We start from the raw sequence: 25369 nt of genomic DNA on the forward strand, positions 1-25369 counted from the left end.
TGCTAAAGTCACGCTTCCACTCCCTTGACCACTCAGGTGGTGAACTACTATATGCGCCACCAGTAGTGTGCAGGATCATTGTGGCAGCATGTGTCCTGAACAACTTTGCAACACGGCATGGCGTAGCAGTGGGCATGGTGGTGCCCCCACATCCCCAACCACAGGGACACAGGCTGAGCATGGGAGGGGAAAGGGCACGTGGCGAGGCTGCCCGTACCCAGCTTGTGGCACAATTTTCCACCTAAAATCCAACCCCTGCGGAGTGCACATAGGCCTGGCACATTCCAGGGGACAATCGATGATGACAATGGGACAATCATCTGTCCCGACCTTAACACCCTGAGAATGTGTCCTCGGAAGTGCCACATTGTGTGCATCCCTTAGTACTAAAAGTATCTCAATCTGGTGTGCACAAAAGGAACACATGCAAGATGGAGTATGCCAGAAACGGCATGACAAAGTACACATCTAAATGCCGGTATGTCACCTAAACCCTCCCACATTTCATGTCACCTACTTGACACACCATGCCAAGGCATGCAATGTCTAAACAGAGAAATAAATGGCCAACACATAACACTACTGTCACAAAGCGTGCAACGATCAACCTAAAAAGTCCACAAATAACTCACACATCAATATAATCATGTACACAGGAACATCAATTGGCCAGTACAACAAACCAGAAATACAGCACCCAAGAGTTAATCTGTCTGACCGTAACCATACCCAAATGCACATGTGCCTCAATTTGTGTTGACTTGCACATGCCACCCTTCTAAATTCCACCCTTCTAAATTTGCATTGCACTGCTAACCAAAGGGGGCCAGGCAAGGCATGAAGGCTAACTACAATGAAGACAGTCAAGGCAATACATGAAGATGTAACATGAACAAAGGATGCATCTCAATGTACGAACATAAAATGATGGCAACCATGCACTCGGCAAACAATCATGAATCCCACTAGGGGTGTATACACAGGTCGGACTTGAGACTGCCCACAGATAGACTGGAAGCCCAATGCCACTGTGTAAGTTACTTTCACACGCTGCACTCCTAGCAAGCCCATAGATAGGGGAAGCAGGAGTGGCATATGTGTCTGGACCCAAGGCACAAACACCAGCACGAGACATGCCAGCTGTCAAGACACTAGGTGTCTATCTCGATGCTACCCTGTCCATGACACGACAGGTCAGCACCATAGCCTCAGCCTCCGCCGACACTACCAAGCTCATCAACAAAGTTAAACCCTACTTATCTAAACAAAACTGCCTCTCTATCACCAGAGTCACTATCAGAGCTAAATTAGACTACTGGAATGTTCTGCTTGCAGGAACCTCCATGAAAAACTTAAATCGCCTGAGGGTCATCCAGAACAACACTCTTAGAGCTGCTCTCAGCATACCTAAAAGGGACCATATCACGCAAGCAAGGCATGACGCACACTGGCTCCCCGTGAAAGATCGGCTCACGTTCAAGACACACTTACACACAAGTGTCTGACACTGAATGCCCCACCCTACCCCTCTGACACCATTACTAAATATGTATCCACTCGCCCGAAAAGAAGTTGTTATGCCAACAAATTCCACACTGCGGCCATAAATAGGTCAGAAGCAGGAGGCATTGGCTTTCCCCACATTGCACCCAAACTCTGGAATGCTCTCTCTAATTCACTCAGAGCAGAACCATCCCTCTCAGTATTCAGGAAAGTTCTAACAACTAACCTCCCTCCCAGTCTCTCTTCGCCCCTGCCTTTTCAACTAAGTATGTACTGTTTTCATTCAATTTCATGCACGCTGTAACTAAGTCTAAGGCTTCTGTAACAAGCGCCACAATGCCTACGGGCTGCTGTGCGCTCAACAAATGTGAATAAATAAATAAATAAATAAACAAGTCTCTATGGGACCAGCTGGAACCTACAGTGGATGCCCTCGGCTGCCACACAAAGCAACACACTGTCACATAAATGCACAATAGACAAAAAACAAATGAACAAAAAAAAACAAAAATGCCCATAGGGGACTGGGGAGAGGTCCACCCAGGAGAGAGGGCTGCAGGGTGCACGTCAACAACCACAAGTGTGGATGTCAAAAAAGAACACTCCATGGGTTAATGGGCCACACGGCTATGATGGAGTGGGAGACCCGTCGCTGCTGTCGCCACCCTCTGGTGCTGCATCAGAATGTGGTATTGGAAAGGGAGGATAACCACCCATAGCCCTGGTCTGGTCGGCCATGCCACTGGCCATGCAGGAGTGAGATGTTTGCATCTGCAACATGATGGCCCGCAGGTCTCCATGCAACATCTCACGGGATGCACACAGATCCTCCATGATCGCACTGTTCATCAGTTGCATCTGCTGTTCAGACCGTCTACTGCTGGATCCCTCCAATACAGCCAGTGTGGTCCTGAGGGGTCTATACTCTGACCTCAGGGCATCCCTGTTGGCCTGACCCTCTGCAGCCAAGGATGCACGCAGAGCCCTCAGTTCCGCCCATCATCTCCTGTTGCTGGCCACCATGTTCAGCCTGTGTGAGTGGCATGTGGACCGCAATGCCTGCTGCTGGTCCTCCACCTGTCTTACTGGGGGTATCATGGAATTGGCCACCATATCCATGCCCTGAGCCAACATCTCACGTGAAGCAGCCTGTTGTTGTGCAACAGCATACATGGACTACTCTCACACAGTATCGCCAGCTAGCACACGGCCACTGCGTTGGCGGACCCCATGGCTACCTAGGCCAAGGGTACCTGGCCCTCGATGTGATGACACTGTCTATGGCTGCAGGGCTGCATCCCTCCCTTGATCTGCTGCCCCAGGACCAGGAGTCAATATTACTGTAGAGCATGACCCTGCAACCGCAACACCACAGACGGACGTCCCAACACTGACTGACCCTCCAGACGTTTGGGATGCAACAGCACCCACAGCCGATGCACTCACCTGAGACACCACAGAGGTATCCATATCTGATTCACCACCAGAGCCTAAGGCTTCCTCGGAGGTGGACTCAGACTGAGTCTGGGCCAGGATGGCCTTAGCACCAGTGGAACATCATGGGCTACCACACCATGTCCTCCACTGGTGGTTGGTCGTGGCACACTATCCTGTTCCTCCTCCACCTACTCCTCTGCATCCAGTGCCTCATCACCTGTACATGGACAGGAAGAAAATTAAGCGCCATGTAAATACCATAGACCACATACATAAGCATCACAATGTCGTCATGTAACACATCAACCTGCTATGTCACAACTCCCGCACCTACGCAGTGTCAATGCAAGTGAAGGCTAGCATGAAAGCAGTCATGGACCTGTGTGGAAGGGCTAAATACAACCTGTAGTGCATGGCGCATAGCACCTGCAAAACAAATGAGCACCTGACTGGCATAGTTCATCCACCAACATCACAGATGCGAAAACACATATGCAAGGGTGGTGGAATGGAGTGAAGCCAGACACACCCATCCCATGAGGCCAGCTCACATTGACATCACCTGAGTGAATAGGCATGGTGAAGGCGAGACATGGGGTTGGAAGTGGGAGTGGGCAGTGCAGTACATGGGATACCAAATAAATACAACTGGATTATCATCAATGAAAATGTGGTATGCTGGTGGAAGTGTATGTGCAGACATCAGCTGTCAGTAGCTGCTAGAGGGTTGTAGGGATACAGTCAACAGCCACTGAGTGTGGAGTATGGCAGGGAGGCAGTGCATGGGTACAACTGGTGGCTCAGAGGCCCGTGTCAGATATCATAGTATGGGCAGGTGACTAGTGCATTCTCCCAGTTGTCCAGGACTCCAGCAGGGGAGAGGAGGCAGTGAAAGCAGAACACACGAGGAAGGATCATAAGAGCCCCCGTACCCAGAGAAGGATCACCTCCAGTGTCATTGAGGCAGGGAGGCTGTAGCAGAGGGAGGCTCCAGCCGAAAATAGGCATTAACCACCAACTAATTACTCTGAAAAGTAACTGACCCTGAGGGAGTAGGAAAGGGATGATCAAATACCATGAGAAGGAAGAAAATTGGGAAGATGGAGTTGAAGGAACTGCGGCACCAGGAGCCATAAGGCCCTGTGGACAATGCAGAGCGATTGACAATGAACAGTCATATCCACTGGGAGACAGTGCCATCATCGCAGTCCTAGGGAGACACAATACCTGGTACCAAGACAAAAGGACAATCCCCAGGTCAGGATGAGTTGCAGAGGGAAGAGAGTAGAGACACAGAAACTGGGTATAGGCCGTTGCAGTACCCCACCATAAGTATGGCCAGTCCTCTAGAGACACTGAGCTACTGGGGGGTCAGAGGAAAGGAGGAATCCCCCTGAGGAGGTGCAGCTGGAAGGGTGACCCGTCCGAGATGTGCGGAGAGAAGGCCAGTGTGGAGTGCAAGATTGTGACAGGCTATCCGCCATCACAGTTTGGAGCAGGAAGAGGGCCAAGAGAGCCTGGACAGAGTGACATGGAAGGAGTGAGCAGGTGTGGTGATGGGGTCCATCACAATGTGCATCACATTGCGTGTATGCAGTCTGCAGGTCAAAAAGCACGTGTCAGTCCACCATGACATGGTTCACCCATTGGAATCATGCTAATGCTGCCAGAACTGCCAGACAACCAACACACTTCCTCCAAGCAACATACACATGACCTGGACACACACGCATCACCAATTACCAGACATTGCCATATAGATTGGCAGGTCTCCCACACCTCGGATCTGCTCCACATCAATCATAGCACCTATGATCTCCTCCTGTGGAGTGAGTTCCTCGTCCTCTTCTGGTAACCCACCGCCAGTCACCAGAGTAGAGACGTAGTTGGCACCCATCTTACCTTTGGTTCGGTGCCGCAGGTCATACCAACGCTTCATTGCATCAGCAGCTGATCACCTCTCATGGCCCAAGGCATTAATAAGGTCAGTGACACACTGCCAGTGGGCCATACGCTGGGCAGGCACATGTGTGCTCCATGCCTGCACAAGCATGTCACGTTGGTGTAGCTGCACGTAGTCCATGAGGACCTGGAGCTCCTCATCACTAAAGCTCCTCTTCCTCGATGTGCAGGTCTTCTGTGTCGTGCCTTGGGACTGAGCCTATTTGCCTACTGCACACGTTTCCTTCTTACGAGGCTGTGCACACCCGGAGTGGCTGGGACCATTTGGGTCAGTAGGGGCTGGAGCACTGGTGGCCTGGGCTGTAGCATCACACACTGATGGAGTGACTGCAGCTGCCCTTGCAGGTGGCTGTACCTGGGTGCTGGTGCCATGATTCTGCACAGCATTTCCCTTCCCCCTCGATGCATGGATAGCATCTGCCCCTGCGTCTCTGTGTACCGGGGCGCGGAGCACCACAGTCATGGCTGAGTAACCTGGAGGCTGAATGGTGGTTGCTACAGCTGCCCCTGCAGCTTCCTGACCCTGTTGGGTGGGGGGCATGGCTCTACCTGCACGGGGCCGGACTCCTCCGCCACCTCAGGCGCCTCTGCCACCGTGCACACCTCCGCCACCTTCAGCGCCTCTGCCACCTCAGGCACCTCTGCCACCCCTGCCACCTTTGTCTCCCTTCCCACTAGTTGCCCTCCCAGTCAACAGAAGTCCACACGTTCGTCCGCTATAACTCGGCAAGCGTATGATGCTCTCCTATGCACTACTTTATCCCGATCCTGAACGCCATGCCCAATGTTCAGCTCATGTCACGCAAGTTACGTGCTTAGGGCCTTTCCTCTGATTTCATGCTTACGTGCTGTTTCCGCACGTGCAGAGTCACTCTGTTTCCGGCTAGCCACGTGAGTAACATGGAAGACCCACGCTCCTGCCTAATAGCCAATTTACCTGTCTCCAACTGCCCGGAGCTGCCTCCTACGAGCCATCTGCTGCTGCCTGCCTGCCCACTCCGTGGGCCTGCTGCCCATGTGCCCTGCATTCTTGTGCCTGTTCATCATCCATTGCCAGTGATCCTGTCATTGTGACCACCTCTACTGATCCTGAAGACTCCTGACTGCCATAACACCGCTCCACAGCCCAGCCCCAGGACCACCTTGCCCACCCACACCTGCCTGTTATGCTCACCTGGTATCCACGGGGACGCCCTTATGCCCGGGTTGCCGGATTCACCCTGGACCTTCCCGATTCTGGATGATGCCTTCTATGGCGGTCGGGCCTGAAAACACAGGAGGACTGGACTTAGGAACAGATTTCGTTTCCTCCCACCAGCCCCCTGGACTCGACCTGATGGCCCACTCCTCACCTTGTTGTGATGTCTGGCGTGCTCTCCGTCCTGCCTTCTGTGCAGGGGCGCGTAGTTTTCTGCAGGTTGGAGCGACTGAGTTAACTTCACTGATGCTAACCCATTCAAGTGTCTTTAAGGAGGTAAGTCTGGTTATAGCAGTCTTAAAATGTCCTTGCTTTCCTTTCTTGCTATTAATGTCTTTTCTTTGTTTGTTTCCCCTTAAGTGCACGGAGGTTCGGTGGGTGCGCTACTTGGATCAGGCTCCTGCCCGGATGATGGACGCAGGAGCGTATGATGGATGGTAGGTTAAGCGCAAAGTGCGGCGCGGTAATGTCTTTTCTTGCTAACCTGTATTCTTTATTCCTTTTCAGGTCGCGATGGTCTTTCTGGGCGTGTGAAGATTTCCGGAGCGGAACCGGCCAAGAAATGCCCAGCCAGGTGAGGATTTCGTGATTACTGCCGTGAATGCCGTGAGTAACCTGTTTTATGGTTGTCCTTCTTTCTCTCTCCCTCCAGGTGCTTCGTTACGGTGCGTACGTGGTGTCCTGATGATGCTGCCGACTGGATGGAAGACCGCGAGCAGCAGGAAACGACGGATGGAACGTTGCAGTTAAGCAGAGACTGCTAATGATGTTCTTTTGTCTCCTCTGCAGGTCCGCTGTTCAAGGATCGCCGGGTGCTGGTCTCTGAACACGATGAGCGTCACGCTGCTGGCTGCAGAATAACGCGAAGCACATTCTGTAGCTCGGGTGTGGTTTATATAGCCCTTTATAAAGTAGTCCAGGTAAAGTAGTCTGGGCTACCACACCCTAAAACACTGCACTGCACAGTCTGGTTCTTAGGAACAAGACTATGTGGGTGCCTCCATGTTGGCTTCAGGCCTTCACAGAAAAAGTAGTCCCTTCAAGACAATGTCCTAATCTGAACATGAGCCTGGCGCCAAAGGCGCCAGGACTGACTCCAGGAGAGTCCATGATGATAATGCAAGCCCCTTGGGGCCCCAAGTGAACCCTGAGTCCTAACCCTACCTGGCATGTGACCATGCCAGTGGGGTTTTGGGTCACGGTCGTGACAGCACTCCCCCCCAAGGTCCCTCCAAAGGTGATTCTCCTGCTTGGTCCAGGCTTGTCTGGAAAGTTTCGATGAAACGTTCTAATTAAACGCGGTGCATGAATGTTCTCACTAGGTTCCCAAGATCTGTCTTGAGGGCCGTAACCCTTCCAATCAACTAGATAGTATAGTTTGGATCTGGTATATTTGGAATCCAGGATTTCTTTCACTTCGAATTCGGGTTCTCCATCGATCATTATGGGTTCAGGTGGTGTTTTAACTCGTGTACCGGGTTCTACTGGTTTTAGCAGTGAGACGTGTAATACTGGGTGAATTTGCATGTTGGCTGGTAATGCTAGTTTAACTGCTGCTGGGTTGATGATGGCTTGAACAGGATAAGGTCCCAAATAGCGAGGGCGAAAAGTCTGGGTTCCTTTTAGCGGTATGTATTTTGCGGCTAGCCAAACTCTGTCTCCTACCTGATAGTCAGGGGCCTTTTTCCGATGTTGGTCAGCAAACCTTTTTTGCTTGTTCTTGGCTTGGATTAACTGTTCTGTTGCCTTTTTAAAGGCCTGAGTGATGTTTGCATGAAGAGTCTTTACAGCCGGCATTTCTAGACTGGGAGGGCTGTCTAGTTCGGAAGTACGTGGATGTCTGCCTTAGAGGGTGTAGAAAGGTGTTTGACCAGTACTGGAATGCAATGAATTGTTGTAAGCAAATTCGGCTATCCATAATAGATTTCTCCAGGTTCCTTCAACTTGGTGCAGCATGCACCATAGGTACTGTTTGAGAGTCTGGTTGGTCCTCTCAGTTTGACCACCCGTTTGGGGGTGATGGCTGGTGGATAGCCGGGTTCGATGTGAGCCATAGCGCAGCACTTTTTCCAGAAGTTAGATACAAATTGGCTGCCTCGATCAGAGACCAGGACTGAAGGGAATCCATGCACTTTGATAATGTTTTCCAAAAACACCTTTGATAGATGAGATGCCTCCGGGAGCCCTTTGAAAGGGGTAAAGTGTGCCATTTTAGAAAATAAGTCTACTACTACTAAAATGGTATTGAACCTTTGGCTGGGAGGTAAATCGGTAATAAAGTCGAGAGAAAATGTGTGCCATGGTGCCGGAGGTATTTCTAATGGTTGTAGGAGGCCAGCTCGTTTTTGCTTCAATTACTTGTTTTGTGCACACACCCCACATGACTGAACGTATTGGATGACGTCTCGACGGCAAGTAGGCCACCAATAATTGCATTTCACTTTGGCTAGGGTTTTGGCAATACCGGGATGACCTTCCATCAAAGAATCGTGATAGTCCGAAATTATTTGTTGTTGTAGCTCGGTTTTAGGCACGTACAGACGTTCATCAAAATATGGCAGTTGATTTTTAACGGTGTATTGTTTTCCTTTGGTATGCCATTCCAGTAATTCGCTCTGGGTTATTTCGCGTTGGATCACGTTTCTAAGCTCAGTTTGTGTTAAAGCTGTGGTGAGGCCTAAAAGTTTGTCCTCAGGTATAATGGCCACTGGATCTGGGGTTGCATATACTTTTTCTTCAATGCCCCTGCGAGATAGTGCGTCAGCTTTCCCGTTTCTTACGCCTGGTCGATAAGTGATTATGTAGTCATACTCATCAAAGAAAAGGGCCCATCGTAATTGGTGTGAGGATTGTGCTTTTGCTGTTTTTAAATATTGTAATTTCCGATGTTCTGTGATTACAGTGACTGTATGCCTGGCCCCCAAGAGGTAATGTCGCCATGCCTTGAAGGCGGATTTTATAGCAAGCAGTTCCTTATCGGTGATGCATAATTGAGTTCAGAGGGTGTGAATTTTCGCGACCAGAAGGCTACAGGGTGCAATTGGCCAGTTTCAGGGTCTTTCTGAGAAAGAACCGCCCCCATAGCCATGCTGGAAGCATCCATTTCCAGGATATAAGGAAGATCCGGACAAGGGTGTCGTAAAATCAGGGCTGAGGTAAACCTTTCCTTAAGTTCTTGGAAGGCCTTTTCGGCATCTTCTGTCCACATTAATTTTTTATTGTTTTTCATAGAAGTAACGTGATTGGATGCACAATCTGAGACAAGTCTGGAATGAACGGACGGTAGAAGTTTGCAAAGCCCAGCATGCTCTGGACCTCTTTTAACGAGGTCGGAGAGGGCCATTTAAGAATGGCATCCACCTTGTGTACATCCATTCGAATGCCTTTCGGAGTAAGAACGAAACCAAGAAATTCTACTTTGGTTACGTGGAAAAAGCGTTTTGCGTATAGTCGATGTTGGCGCAGTTTGGCAAGGACAGCACGGACATGCTTGACATGGTCTTGTTTTGAGGTTGAATACACTAGGATGTCGTCTACGTAGACCAGGGCGCAAACATCGATCAATTCCCTTAGAACGTCGTTCATAAAGTATTGGAACGCAGCCGGGGCATTGCAAAGCCCGAAGGGCATTACCTGGTACTCAAACAACCCATATTTGGTACGGAAGGCCGTTTTCCATTCATCTCCTTTTTTAACTCGGACCAGGTGGTACGCTCCTCTGAGGTCCAGCTTAGTATAAATCTGGGCATCGTTGACTTAATCCAGCATCTCGGGAATAAGTGGCAGGGGGTAACGGTTTTTCACAGTGATCTGGTTCAAGGCACGATACTCAATACAGGTTCTCAAGTCCCATTCCTTCTTTGGTACGAAGAATAGGGGACTGGTTGCCGGTGATTTGGATGGGCAAATGAACCCATTTGCCAAGTACTGGACCAGATATGATTTTTGTTGATGCTGTTTTTCTGGTTCTGTGAGCGCATAGATTCTGCCACAAGGGATATGTGCACCAGGTATGAGGTCAATCTGACAGTCATAGGACCTATGCGGCGGTAGTGTATTAGCTTGTTCCTTCTGGAACACATCCTGGAAATCTTGATATTCTTCAGGGAGAGTACTAGTTGCGCCAAGTGTAGATATGCCGATTCTAGGACTCGTAGGAAGCTTGAAACTTGATTTGTTTTCTTGGAAATAACAGGTAGAAGCGCAATCACAAGGAAAAGTCAATTTTCTTGCACGCCAATCTATCCGAGGGTTATGAGCAACTAACCATGGCATCCCTAATATTAGCTGAAACTGAGGTGCCTTGATGAGATCAAAGGAAACTGATTCCCGGTGTCCATCCTGGCACAGCAGGGTTGTTCCTGCTGTACATTGGGTTACTGGTCCGGAAGCAATTTCAGTCCCATCCACCGTGGTTTCCTTTTCTCTGTTCGGCTTAAAACTTAAGGGAAGCCCCATCTATGCGGCCAGGTCTTGATCAATATAATTCCCAACTGCTCCGCTGTCTATGTAAGCTTCAACGGAATGCATCCTTGAAGGTTGTTGGTGATTGATTAGGATCACTGGTATTGCAAAATGTGAGGTCGGTGGCTCATTCTTCTCACTCGACAAACTGACCTCTACTTTTGTCGAGCTAGGCAGTTTTCCGACCCCTTACTCTTATCCTTTTCTGTAGTTCCCATAAGTCGCTTGGGGGGTTTTATCGGACAGTCTTTTAGGAAGTGCCCCGATTGTCCGCAGTACAAACATAACTGCTGTTGCCTTCTCTTGTCTCTTTCAGCTTTTGTTAATGGTGGTCGTATGCCTCCGATTTGCATTGGCTCTGTGGTATTCTCTGACGTGTGCGGAGTAGCATCCTTGGTTCGTAGATACACGGCCCGTGTATCTGATCTGGACCGATCTGCTTTCCGATCTTGTAGTCAATGATCTAGTTGCACCACCAGGTTGATAAATTCACTACAGTCTCTAGGTGGATCAACCACCTGAGCCAAGACGTCCTTTAATTCCCCTCGAAGGCCTTGGTGAAACAATGTGGCTTTCTTGTCTTCAGGCCACCTGATTCCAGCCACTAACCATTTCTCTTTGGAAGCCCCCAAAGTCACGTAGTAACGGATCATCATAGCTCACAAGCGGCACTGACCAGTCTGCTGCACTACCGCTCAGATATGACAAAATAAATGCTACTCATGCCTGATCATTAGGGAATGCGCCCGACTGCAGAGGAAGTGAAGACGACATTTATTCATATATGCAGCATACTTCCTTGGGTCACCTGAAAACCTTTCTGGCGGTGCTAACGGTATTGCTCCGGGTAAGGTGATTTGTACTGGAGTGGCAGACGACGTGGTTGCCTGTGCCGGTGGATTAGTCCCGGGTAATGGAGCTTGTCCGGCCTGTGATTGCAGTAATTGCCTGCTGATTTCTTTGGTGCGATCCTTGGTGACGACAAGATCCCTTCTCAGAGTATGAGTCTCTTGCCTAGCCGAATGCACTTCGGCGCGTAATTGTCCTAATAACTGAGCCAGTTGGTCAATTTCTGAAGTCTCCATGGCGCCCAGGTGGATAATGTTATGAGGCTTCGCGTTCTGTTACGCTCACCTGGTATCCACGGGGACGCCCTTATGCCCTGGTTGCCGGATGACACATGGGTGCTTTGGCCGACATCATGGACATGCACGGTGTACATGTGCATGTGTCTGATTAGTGAGTGTGTGACTGGACAACACTCTGTGATGTATGTTGCTTGAGCTTTTGATTGTGTGATTGCCTTACGCTGCCAATTTGACCTCGAGTGCACTCTGACGTGATAGCTCCATGGCCTGCCTCATGACTGTCAGGTGATGTGTGTGAATGGGACTGTATGACCCAAGGATGTGAATGTCTGTTGTGAATGAGAGACATGATTGTGCATGTATGTGAATAGGACTTCCCTGTGTGTATTGGATGATGATGATGCCTGTGACCTCTGACAGTGCCACTGATGTACATCAGCATTGTGACAAACACACATGTGTTCAGTACCCTGATGTTTGTGTTCTATGTTTCCCTATCCACAGCGACGATGGGAGAAGAGGGCAGAGAAGGCGCTGTGGAGAGATGCCTCCACCAGGCGTAGACGCAAGCCCCAGTCTGCCTCCCAGGTACTGTCATCTTCTGGGAGCGAGGAGACTGGTGCCGCGTCCAAGTCAACGGCCACAGCTGCTGAGGGTATGTCCAAGAGGGTGAAAGTGGTGGAGGACTCCTCAGCAGTAGGAGGGACAGGTGAGCCCGCACAAGGGAAAGACACTGCGCTAGAAAGTGGGGAGGCATCCAGGTTGGCAGGGGAGGGAGAGGAGGAGGAGGCCACATCAGCCCAGCCCATGCGGCCCGGCAGTGGTGATGACGTAGGTGTGACTGGTGCAGTCCAGGGTCAGGGGCCGTAGGCAGTGCAGGTCACTGTGGAGGGGCCTGTGCCTAATTCTGTCCCTGGTACTGCGACTGCACCAGTATGCAACTCCGGGAATGTCCCAGGCCGGACCCATCCGCAGGTGGTGGATGTTTCCATCCAGACAGAGACACCAATGCCTGCGGATGTCGCCATTTGGTACAGGATGGAACCTGTGCTAGCTGGTATCACGAGGCAGGCAGACTCCATCCATGATGATGTGCAGGCTTCCAATCGGGAGCTTGCACGCCATCACGAGGAGAACTGCCATCTTGTGAACTGGCTAGCACATTTCCTGGTATCGCAATGGGTGCATGGGCTGGCCACTTATGTGACTCCCTCTTCGTCTGCCTCCTCTGTGTACCAGTCGTCCTCCCTGCCATCTTCCAGCCCAGATACCACCAGGACCCCCTGTGTAGCTGTACCAACCCCGGCGGCCAGTCTGGTGGAGACCACATCCCTACCAGGATCAGAGGTCAAAGGAGGATCAACAGGGGTGGTCACCAAGGAGATCAATCCTGCGATAGGACATATGGCAATGGTGGAAGAGCAGTTTACAAGCAGCAGGGCACATGCACGACAGCCCCGGGGGTTGTCATCATCCCTTACGCTGTCCAGGAGGTGCAGGCACCGGGCTATTCGGCTGCAGCAGACTCGGTGCAAGAGGCGACATGACTCAGGGCTTCCAATGGAGGGGAGGCAGGTATCAGCCATTGAGCAGGAGGCACACATGGACCTTTCAACAAGGATATCTTCCGTTTTGGAGCGATTTGGCCAGCAGATCGGAGCAGAGCAGCAGCGGGCACAGGGGGCACGACTCACCATGGCCAGGGTGGAGAATACCCAGCGTTGGGCAGAGAGGCGGGCTGAGTTACTCAAGAAGTCTGTCAGGGAGTTTGAGAGGAGCACATTGGAGTCCGTGCAAGCCCTCGAGGGGAGAGCACAGGCCCGACTATTGGAAATCGACGCAGAGTTCCATGATGCCCTGGCCGAGACCTTGGGGGAAATGGTGAGTCAGAGGACTAGCCCGCTGCCATTGTACATAGTTCATTAGGAGTAGGTTTCATTTGTTTTTTCCCTTTTTTTTGGAGTTCCAGGACTTTGCTCCACATCTTGTATATAGTTCTTTTTGGATGGTTTTGTTGGGAGTTGATACATGTTTTGGCACCATGGACCCTGGATGTTTGTATATAGTTGATTCTGTCTTTGACAAATTTATTTTGCACCATGAAGGAATGGTTTTGTTCTAATTTGTGTTTTTATTTGGACATACATTAATGGACATGGACCACTTTTTGGAGTTTTTCATTTTTTCCATCCCGTTTACTTCCATTTTCACTTTCTTTTGTTTTTTGATTTGATTCATGCAGGTTTTATTGCTTTTTTTATGGATGTGAATTTAATGCATGTTTTTTCATATATTTGTATCCATTGAAATCAAAGTGGTGTCTGGTCTCAATGGTTTAGTGCATGTTTCACTGTTCCTTAACTCTGTTGCGTGTCCCTGCTACTGACCAATGTTGTACATGTGTGTGCACACATGCATGCATAGATGCATGCATGTTTGATTTTAGGATTCCCATTGACATGGGGCATGTACTAGGGAGCATGACCAATGGATGGGTGTTGAGATGCACTGGGGGTGTGCAGCGTGTGGTGGCATTTTGGTTGACATGTGCTGCATGATTGTATGTTGGTCCAGTGTGTTTTGGGGTGGGGGTTGTCCAATGAGGTGGGGCCTGCCTGCAGGTTGCCACCACTGGTGGGGGTGGGGGGACATGAGGTGGAGTCTGCCTGCAGGTTGCCGTCAATAGTGGGGGTGGGGGACATGAGACGGGGCGTGCATGCAGGTTGCCGTCACTGGTGGGGGTCGGGGTACATGAGCCGGGGCCTGCCTGCAGGTTGACATCACTGGTGGGGGTTGGGGGGACATGAGGTGGGGCCTAGCTGCAGGTTGCCGTCACTGGTGGGGGTGGGGGACATGAGGTGGGGCCTGCCTGCAGGTTGCCGTCACTGGTGGGGGTGGGGGACATGAGGTGGGGCCTGCAAGCAGGTTTCCGTCACTGGTGGGGGTGGGGGACATGAGGCGGGGCCTGCATGCAGGTTGACGTCACTGGTGGGGGTTGTGGGGACATGAGGTGGGGCCTACCTGCAGGTTGCCGTCACTGGTGGGGGACATAAGGTGGGGCCTGCCTGCAGGTTGCCGTCACTGGTGGGGGTGGGGGACATGAGGCGGGGCCTGCATGCAGGTTAACGTCACTGGTGGGGGTTGGGGGGACATGAGGTGGGGCCTACCTGCAGGTTGCCGTCACTGGTGGGGGTGGGGGACATGAGGTGGGGCCTGCCTGCAGGTTGCCGTCACTGGTGGGGGTGGGGGACATGAGGTGGGGCCTGCATGCAGGTTTCCGTCACTGGTGGGGGTGGGGGACATGAGGCGGGGTCTGCATGTAGGTTGCCATCGCTGGTGATGGGGGGGGCCCATGTGTTATGGGCTGCCTGTGGGGTATGATCACGGGTGATGGGGGGACCATGTGGTGTGGGCTGCCTGTGGGGTATGGTCATGGGTGATTGGGGGCCCAGGTGGTGTGGGCTGCCTGTGGGGTATGGTCGCGGGTGATGGGGGACCCTTGTGGTGTGGACTGCCTGCGGGGTATGGTCACAGGTGTTGGGGGGGCCTTGTGGTGTGGCCTGCCTGTGGGGTATGGTCACAGGTGTTGAGGCAGCCCTTGTGGTGTGGGCTGTCTGCGGGATATGGTTACGGGTGTTGGGGCAGCCCTTGTGGTGTGGGCTGCCTGCGGGGTATGGTCACAGGTGTTAGGGGGCCCATGTGGTGTAGGCTGCCTGCGGGGTATGGTCACGGGTGATGGGGGGCCATGTGGTGTGGGCTGCCTGCAGGGTATGGTCATGGGTGATGGGGGGCCATGTGGTGTGGGCTGCCTGCGGGGTATGGTCATGGGTGATGGGGGGGCCTATATGGTGTGGGCTGCCTGCGGGGTATGTTCACAGGTGATGGGGGGCCATGTGGTGTGGGCTGTCTGCGGGGTATGGTCATGGGTGTTGGGAGGGCCCTTGTGGTGTGGGATGCCTGCGTGGTATGGTCACGTGTATTGGGGGGCCATGTGGTGTGGGCTGTCTGTGGGGTATGGTCATGGGTGATGGGGGGCCCATGTGGTGTGGGCTGCCTGCGGGGTATGGTCACGGGTGGTGGGTGGGGCCATGCGGTGTGGGGTATGGTCACGGGTGACGGGGGCCCATGTGGTGTGGGCTGCCTGCCGGGTATGGTCACGGGTGATGGGGCGACCCCATGTGGTGTGGGCTGCCTGCGGGGTATGGTCACGGGTGATGGGGGGGCCATGTGGTGTGGGCTGCCTGTGGTGTATGGTCACGGGTGATGGGGGCCCATGTGGTGTGGGCTGCCTGCCGGGTATGGTCATGGGTGATGGGGCGACCCCATGTGGTGTGGGCTGCCTGCGGGGTATGGTCACAGTTGATGGGGGGGCCATGTGGTGTGGGCTGCCTGCAGAGTATGGTCACGGGTGATGGGGGGGCCCATGTGGTGTCGGCTGCCTGTGGGGTATGGTCACAGGTGATGGGGGGCCCATGTGGTGTGGGATGCCTGTGTGCTTTGTTCGCGGCTGATGGAGGCACGCGTGGGCCTTTCCACGTGATTTGGCTGGTGTGACCGGGGTACGTGTTTACGCTGGGGTGCGGCAGGGGTACGTGTGGGCCTTTCCACGTGATTTGGTTGGTACGCCATTACGCTGGGGTGCAGTAGGGGTACGTGCAGACCTTTCCACACGATTTGGATGTTGCGACTGGGGTACGCGATTATGCTGGGTTGCAGCAGGGGTATGCGTGGGCCTTTCCACGCGATTTTGGCTGATGCGACCGGGGTATGCAATTACGCAGGGGTGTGGCAGAGGTACGCGCAAGCCTTTCAACGCGATCTGGCTGGTGCGACCGGGGTATGCGATTACGCTGGGGTGCGGTAGGGATACGTGTGGGTCTTTCCATGCAATTTGGCTAGAGCGACCGGAGGTACGCGATTACGCTGGGAGGCAGTACGGGTACGCGCGGGCCTTTACACGTGATTTGGCTGGTGCGACCGGGGTACGTGTTTACGCTGGAGTGCGGATGGGGTACGTGCAGGCCTTTCCACGCGATTTGGCTGCTGCCAACGGGGTGCGTGTAGATTTTTCATGCTATTATGATGGGGGGACTGTGTGCTGGGCCCACGGATGGTGCGGGGCCTTGCGCCATATTAGGCAGTTCACTGGCTTTTTCCTGTGCACAGGGGCATGTTGGGGGCGTTACTGCCGCTGCTTGATGTTCAATGCTACTGGTGCCTCAGGAACTCCATGAATATGCGTGCTGTGCAAATTGTTGGTTTGTGCCAGGTGGCTGGTGCACACGTGGTGCACGCTCCTTCTCGGCACGCGGCGCTTGCGCTACTTCTGTGCTGGATTCTATGAATTGGGCCCTACGAGTTTCGGTAAATTTCAAATTGAGATCAGTGACATTCAGTATTTTCACAAAGTTAAGCCAGTCTTGTTCTTCACCATCCCAAATAATAAATACATCATCAATAAACCTTAACCATAAACCTTAACTTTTTCCTCCTTGTCCTTGAGGTTTGCCACGTCCTCGGTCTGCATATTTCTTGGGATTGTTGCGGCCGTCTAGCCCCAGCCTCCTCATTTTGTCTAAAAAATGTGTTCACTATTGGTCTTGTCAGAATCCGATGTTGTTGCTGCCTCGCTCGAGATCGGGGTTGTTGCTTTGCTCTGGATGTTTTTGTTCATCATATTTTTCCTCAGTCGAATCGGTGAGCAAAAGTATAGACTCTCCCTTTTTCGTAATCTTTATTGCAAAGAAATTTTCTTTGTTTGCATCATTTAATGTCTTCCTCATACAGCTTTAGACTTTTTTCAATACTTGTTCTTAACTTTTTTCCTTCTTCACTTGCTGGTATAAGGGAAAGTTGATCGCTAATTTCTTCCATTTTGACTAGTGTTCTTTCTCTGTCTATTCATGCATATTTGATGAGAATATTCAAAAACCGTCATGAACATGTGTTTGTAGAATCACCCCACTCCCTAACATTTCTGGATCTTGTTCATCAAATGATGGTGAGGTCAAGATTCTTAAGCCACGTGGAATTCTGCCAACGTCAACATAGTTTTGGAGTGAATGTTCCTCCCACCATTTACTGACTTCTATTTCTTTTGGAGTTTTTCCAATTCTTTTGATAAACTAATTTAGTTTTTCTCCACATTGCTAGTCTCTGCTGTATTTTTGGTTGGTGTACTAACGTGCTGTGTTCCACAAAATAATGATTGTGCCTGCTCACGTCGTGTTTTTTCTCTATCAGACTGCAATGCCATTTTTTCAAGAGTGTACTGGAAAGGATATTTTTGGTGATGAAATATTCAGGCTTGCGATAAAACATAAGCAGCAAGAAAGAAGGAAAGAATTCTGGCGTTTTAGGTCAACTATTGAATACACATGAAATCAATGTGTCGTTTTGCTGCATTAAACAGAAACAGATGACAACACGGAGATATACAGGGAGCAGGGGTGATACTTACCGGAGCGTTTGGGTCCCGGTCTATCCTCCGATATAGCTGGATTCACTCGCAACCAGAGGCGCCTCACGAAGCAACACCTGAACACTTCACCTTGAACAACTCTATGCGTCTAGATCCGGAGCGTAAACAAGGCAGTCCGTTGAATGACTCGGTACTCCGTTCTTCTTATATATATGCACAACTTCTTGCCAGTTGGTCGACCACCTCAAAGGTAAGTACTGTGACGAAGGGGAATAGGACTAAGAGCAATGAAGATTGAAATCCAGCATTATTGCAGCGCATTACAGCCTGCCCAGTCCCTCCTCCTAAACTGAGGAGAGCTTCTTTTATACAGAAGGAGCGCTTCAGCATGCTGCAGAAAGAGCTTCTGCTGCAGAAATACAAACAACAACTAGGGATACACTAAGGTCCGGGAGCCTGGGCGCGTGCCTGTATCTATTGGATCGTTCTTTCAATTTTCACAACTGGAAATTCTGCACATAAAACTAAAGAATTCCCAGTCCATATCGAGCAGTAATGCAGGAATGAGGGCGTGAGGAGAAGAAGGGTTTATCTTAAGTCTTGATAACATAGTTTAACAACTGTCTCCTCGACAGCCGCTCTCTGGGCGGCCTCATGCCCAAGTGTTCGCGTATTACTGAAAGAGATTCGGGAAACACGATAAGCATCTCAAGCAAATGGTTCTCCGACGAATAAAAGCACCGTCCTGGACAAGGCCGTGCCCAACGCTCAGGGGAAGGAGGGCGACTTCCACGCACACTTGAAAGCAAAGGAAGAGAGGACACGTTTATAGAGTCATTCTTTACAGACTTGTTTCTGTTTACATTACTTGCTTAGAAGAGTTTCATGCCCGAATCACTATCACAGGCCATTCTCAAGTTCACAAAAACACTTTACTTATATTCAACTCTGGAACCCCCTCCTGGCGAAGATAAAACTTGCCTTGTTGTTTCTACAGCGCTAGCACATGGGGTCACACACCCTCCTCTCCCCACCCTACCTGAGACTGGGTGATCTGCTCCCCACTGGTTCCACCGCTGGTTGCTTGTAGAGCCCCTTGCTGCCAAATTGCCGACCTTCCCCTCCCCTGTTATGAGCTCCATCCTCCATTATTATTCTGCTTCGCTCACCGGTTCTTCTCCCTATGATAGTAAAGCGCGCTGTTGCTTCACGAAAAAGTTAGGCCCACGCTCAATAAATACTCTACTAATGAGAAAAACCCTAAAACATGGATGGATGGGTGCTTTTTACATTCACCACTGGCCGCGATGGGTGAGAAAGTGGCCGTGTAGTGCCCCTGACAAACCTCTGTTTCTCGCCTGAACCATGGCTAGAAGGCCAAAACTAGTCCCAGGCCAAGAAAGCAAGGCCAACGCATCTATGACCCACGAAGCAGCGCCTGATGGCGGTCACAAGGCCCCCGCCTCAATGGCCCATGAAGCAGCGCCTGATGGCGGTCACAAGGCCCCTGCCTCTATGGCCCATGAAGCAGCGCCCGATGGGGGTCACAAGGCCCCTGCCTCTATGGCCCATGAAGCAGCGCCCGATGGGGGTCACAAGGCCCCTGCCTCTACGGCCCATGAAGCAGCGCCCGATGGCGGTACAAGGCCCCTGCCTCCATGGCCCATGAAGCAGCGCCTGATGGCGGTCACAAGGCCACCGCCTCTATGGCCCATGAAGCAGCGCCTGATGGCTGTCAGAAGGCCACCGCCTCTATGGCACATCAAGCAGCGCCTGATGGCGGTCACAAGGCCCCTGCCTCTGTGGCCCATGAAGCAGCGCCTGATGGCGGTCACAAGGCCGCCGCCTCTATGGCCCATGAAGCAGCACCTGATGCCCGTCACAAGGCCGCCGCCTCTATGGCCCATCAAGCAGCGCCTGATGGCGGTCACAAGGCCCCTGCCTCTATGGCCCATGAAGCAGCGCCTGATGGCGGTCACAAGGCTGCCGCCTCTATGGCCCATGAAGCAGCGCTTGATGGCTGTCACAAGGCCGCCGCCTCTATGGCCCATCAAGCAGCGCCTGATGGCGGTCACAAGGCCCCTGCCTCTATGGCCCATGAAGCAGCGCCTGATGGCGGTCACAAGGCCGCCGCCTCTATGGCCCATGAAGCAGCGCCTGATGGCCGTCACAAGGCCACCGCCTCTATGGCCCATCAAGCAGCGCCTGATGGTGGTCACAAGGCCCCTGCCTCTATTGCCCATGAAGCAGCGCCTGATGGCCGTCACAAGGCCACCGCCTCTATGGCCCATCAAGCAGCGCCTGATGGTGGTCACAAGGCCCCTGCCTCTATTGCCCATCAAGCAGCGCCTGATGGCGGTTACAAGGCCGCCGCCTCTATGGCCCATGAAGCAGTGCCTGATGGCAGTCACACATGCAGGGCGATAGAATTCATTACACTTTGTACCTTTATACATTCTGCACCTTGTTTTGCGTGTCAATGCCTGTTCTGTGCACTCTACACTGTATTTGTATTTTAATGAGATTTACGAAGCACTTTCGCCAAAGCACTACACATGACTACAAAAAACGGAATAGAATAAGAAGACGTGTTAAACAAATGATCAGGTCAGAGGATTTTAGGAGGAGAAGAGGGAGGAAAGAAGAGCTGTTAGAGAGCAGAAGATATGGAGGGAAAGGGTAATGCCAGAGGGCAAAGAAGAGAGAAGGAGCGGAAGTGAGATGGGGCATAGGGAGGTTTGGAGAAGCCAGTAGATGAAGAGTTTGTGAGTAAAGGGGGCGGCATGGCGGATGCGGTGAGATGAGAGCAGTGAGGTAGGGAGGTGCAAGTCTGTGATAACAATTGAAAACAAGTATTGGCATTGACAACAGTTTGGGCCTTTGTGTTTGCATGGGAAAGGAAATGGCTAGGCAATGCCCTGGTGGTATTAACTGCCCATTGACAGCAGCAGGTGCAAAATGGTGCGAGTACCTGGGCATGGAAAATGCCTAATAATTATGTATCAGCCAAAATTGTTGGCTTTGCCACTGCTGGTTTTTAACAGGATTTCAGTGAAGGACACACATAGTGCTTATAAATCGAGTGGCTGGAGGCAGACCTGGTTTAAGACTTTTTTTTATCACACCAGTAGCCCATTTACTGCTCCAATTAAGTGTTGAACTCTCTGAACACTTCTTTGATAAAACACTGGCAGGCACTTTAACTGCAAAGTGTGATGGTTAGGCTTGACTAAAGCAAGCGCAAACAGTTCCCATGGGGAGGTGTTTTGAGTGGGCAGGGGCAGGAACTGGGTGGGAATGGCCTTAGGAATGACCATGGCCATGGGCAGTCAATGGGTGGGCTAGTAACCAAACAACACCTGCAGGCTGTGTGTCCCTCCTCAGTTGCCATGTCTCCCTATCTGTACTCTAATGCGATAGTTTAAGCTTGTAGGTAGCGCTTTACTAAAAATACAGAGAAAATGAAAAAGAACACAGCAATCGTAGGGAAGAAGAGAGATGAGCAGAAGAGAAAAAAGATCAACAGAGGATTAAGGAGCATGTGAGAAAAGAAAAGGAACAGCATAGTTGCCTCCATTGTCTGCTTGCCTCAGTCTGACGTTCCACTTTTAAGCTGCATAAAACAGTTTTGTTATCTGGCACCCTCTGGGACTTAAGGGTGCCAGATTACAAAACATGCCAGATGATAGAATGTCAGCATTTGCGAATGACAGAGTGCCAGGAAATGGCGCACAAAGTCAGGATAACGAAGCATCCTGGAGTTTTGCCCGATTTACTGGCACTCTGTCTACCACGAGGAATGCCCTGTTGGCCAGACTTTAAAACTTCTTTATTCAGAAATGTACCATCCACAATGACTCTAATAGTAGCAATGGGTGGGGACAGCTAATTGACCTTTCCATGTCATGAAGACCTAGATAGAAAAGAAAAGATGTCGCTGTATCGTGTGTTCGCCGTTAAATTGTAGCTTTCGACAAAGTGCTAAATTGCACCCCGAGAGCTGGGCCGGGGATCACTGTCTAAACGGAGAGCTAATGCTCATTATCCGTATCCCAACAGCACTTCACCAGGAGAACAGGTATGGGGTCTAGTGAGGGCCGGTTTCACCCCCTCCCCTCTTGGGAAGCAGCCCCTTTGTCGTGTGTGCTTCATAGCCCCCAGAAGCATTCCTATATTGTTTGCGCGCTTGTTTTCTGGACGTTGCCATGTTGACTGCAATGCCGCCGACCCCCAACAAAGTAGCCACCGGCAGGCAGATGTACACCCCTTCCGAAAATCTGTGAAAAACAACGAATATGTTTTCCGAGACAGGGCAGCAGAGAACGAAACCTGCAACACCGCCTGCAAAAAACAAAGTCCGAAAGGGCGCTGCAGAGAAAAAGGCGACGGGGGCTCGAGCTTAATATTTACTCTTGGCATGTGTGAAACACTGTGTCCCTTCGGGACTGTGGGGGTTTGGAGTGGCACCCTAAACAGAGATATAATCCCGACCGAGAACGACAAACATGGGTGTATGTACGCACAGGTTCAACAGGTCGCGGCAGCTTTGCTTAAATAGGCTGTGAACACACACACAGACACACACACACGCTGTGATAGTCAAGGCGGGACAAATAATGCTTTCACCCCCCCAAAAAGCCGGGATGCTCAGTCGTGGAACACCATCTGGTGTCCGGCTGTGAACAGTTCTGAGGGTTGATGGTGCCCTGTGCTGCTGCTGGGCTCAGCCTGGTTTGCTGATCTCTGTGAACGCCACTTTGAGCAACTAAGATGCCTCAAGGAGAAAGCCAGCAGACAGGTGGCATGGCCAGTGGAAAGGGGTGGGTGGGCGTGCATGTTACTGAGTGATGGCACTCCCAGCGTCCTCCAGTGCTCCATGGTGATGATGGCAGTTGACAAGGTAAAGGGGATTTGCAGGTTCCGCTCGCCGAAATTGTGTTTTGATACTGGACTACGCTGGATGGAAAAAAAATAGACATTCGATTGGTTAGAGAAAGTGACTAAAACCAATGTATCCTTCGGACACCAGTAACAGGTTCAAAGCTTGGCATCCACTCACAGTTCTCTGTAATGCTTCTCCTGGCATCCAATCACAGTCCTCTCTATTTCTTCTCCTTGGCATCCACTCACAGTCCTCTCTAATTCTTCTCCTTGGCATCCACTCACAGTCCTCTCTAATTCTTCTCCTTGGCATCCACTCACAGTCCTCTGTAATTCTTCTCCTTGGCATCCACTCACAGTCCTCTCTAATTCTTCTCCTTGGCATCCACTCACAGTCCTCTCTAATTCTTCTCCTTGGCATCCACTCACAGTCCTCTCTAATTCTTCTCCTTGGCATCCACTCACAGTCCTCTCTAATTCTTCTCCTTGGCATCCACTCACAGTCCTCTGTAATGCTTCTCTTCCATCTGAGATGCCCCCTCCTCGAACGCTGACCCTTCCATCCTGGCAAGCTATCATCCAATATCTATGGTGTCATTTGAGGCAAAGCTCCATGAATTTCTTAAACCAAACATGTGAAAAACTACAGTGAGTCGAATCGATGGTTTCGTGACACGCAGTCTGGTTTTCACCCAAGAAGAGGCACTGCGTCCTCCTTACTAGACACCAGGAAAAATATTCTACAAAGATTGAAAGCTAAATACCCTACGGCAATGATATCACTGTATATTACCGCATTACATGAAACTGTGGCCACTCCACCCTGTAATCATGACCAAAATCATGCATGGGAATTGGGGCAAGACCCTTACATTATTATCATGACCAAAATCATCCATGGGAATTGGGGCAAGGCCCTTACATTATTATCATGACCAAAATCATGCATGGGAATTGGGGCAAGGCCCTTACATTATTATCATGACCAAAATCATGCATGGGAATTGGGGCAAGGCCCTTACATTATTATCATGACTAAAATCAAGCATGGGAATTGGGCAAGGCCCATTAATTATTATCGTGGCAAAATCATGCATGGGAATTGAGGGCAAGGCCCTTAAATGTTTATTGTGGCTAAAATCATGCATGGGAATTGAGGGCAAGGCCCTTAAATGATTATCATGGCTAAAATCATGCATGGGAATTGAGGGCAAGTCCCTTAAATGATTATCATGGCTAGAATCATGCATGGGAATGAAGAACAAGGCCCTTAAATTAATATTGTGACTAAAATCATGCATGGGAATTGAGGGAAAAGCCCTTAAATGTTTATCGTGGCCAAAACCATGCATGGCAATTCAGGACAAGGCCCATAAATGATTATCGTGGCTAAAATCATGCATGCATGGGAATTGAGAACAAGGCCCATAAATGATTATCGTGGCTAAAATCATGCATGGGAATTAATAACGAGGCCCTTAAATGAATATTGTGACTAAAATCATACATGGAAATTGAGGGAAAAGCCCTTAAATGTTTATCGTGGCTAAAATCATGCATGGCAATTCAGGGCAAGGCCCATAAATGATTATTGTGGCTAAAATCATGCATGGGAATTAATAACGAGGCCCTTAAATGAATATTGTGACTAAAATCATGCATGGAAATTGAGGGAAAAGCCCTTAAATGTTTATCGTGGCTAAACCATGCATGGCAATTCAGGGTAAGGCCCATAAATGATTATTGTGGCTAAAATCATGCATGGGAATTGAGAACAAGGCCCATAAATGATTATGATGGCTAAAATCATGCATGGGAATTGAGGGCAAGGCCCTTAAATGATTATCATGGCTAAAATCATGCATGGGAATTAATAACAAGGCCCATAAATTAATATCGTGACTAAAATCATGCATGGGAATTAATAACAAGGCCCATAAATGATTATCGTGGCTAAAGTCATGCATGGGAATTGAGGGCAAGGACCTTAAAAGATTATGATGGCTATAATCATGCATGGGAATTGAGGGCAAGGCCCTTAAATGATTATCATGGCTAGAATAATGCATGGGAATTAATAACAAGGCCCTTAAATGAATATCGTGACTAAAATCATGCATGAGAATTGCGAAAAAGCGATTAAATGTTTATCGTGGCTAAAATCATTCATAGCAATTCAGGGCAAGTTCCATAAATGATTATCGTGGCTAAAATCATGCATGGGAATTGAGGGAAGGGACCTTAAATGATTATCGTGAAAATCATACATGGGAATTCAGGTCAAGGCCCATATATATTATTATTGTGGCTAAAATCATGCATGGGAATTGAGGGCAAGGCCCTTAAATGTTTATTGTGGCTAAAATCATGCATGGGAATTGAGGGAAGGGACCTTAAATGATTATCGTGGCTAAA

This window comes from Ambystoma mexicanum, chromosome 8 (assembly GCF_040938575.1).
Source record: "Ambystoma mexicanum isolate Mex_15411 chromosome 8, UKY_AmexF1_1, whole genome shotgun sequence".
Classification (NCBI taxonomy): domain Eukaryota; kingdom Metazoa; phylum Chordata; class Amphibia; order Caudata; family Ambystomatidae; genus Ambystoma; species Ambystoma mexicanum.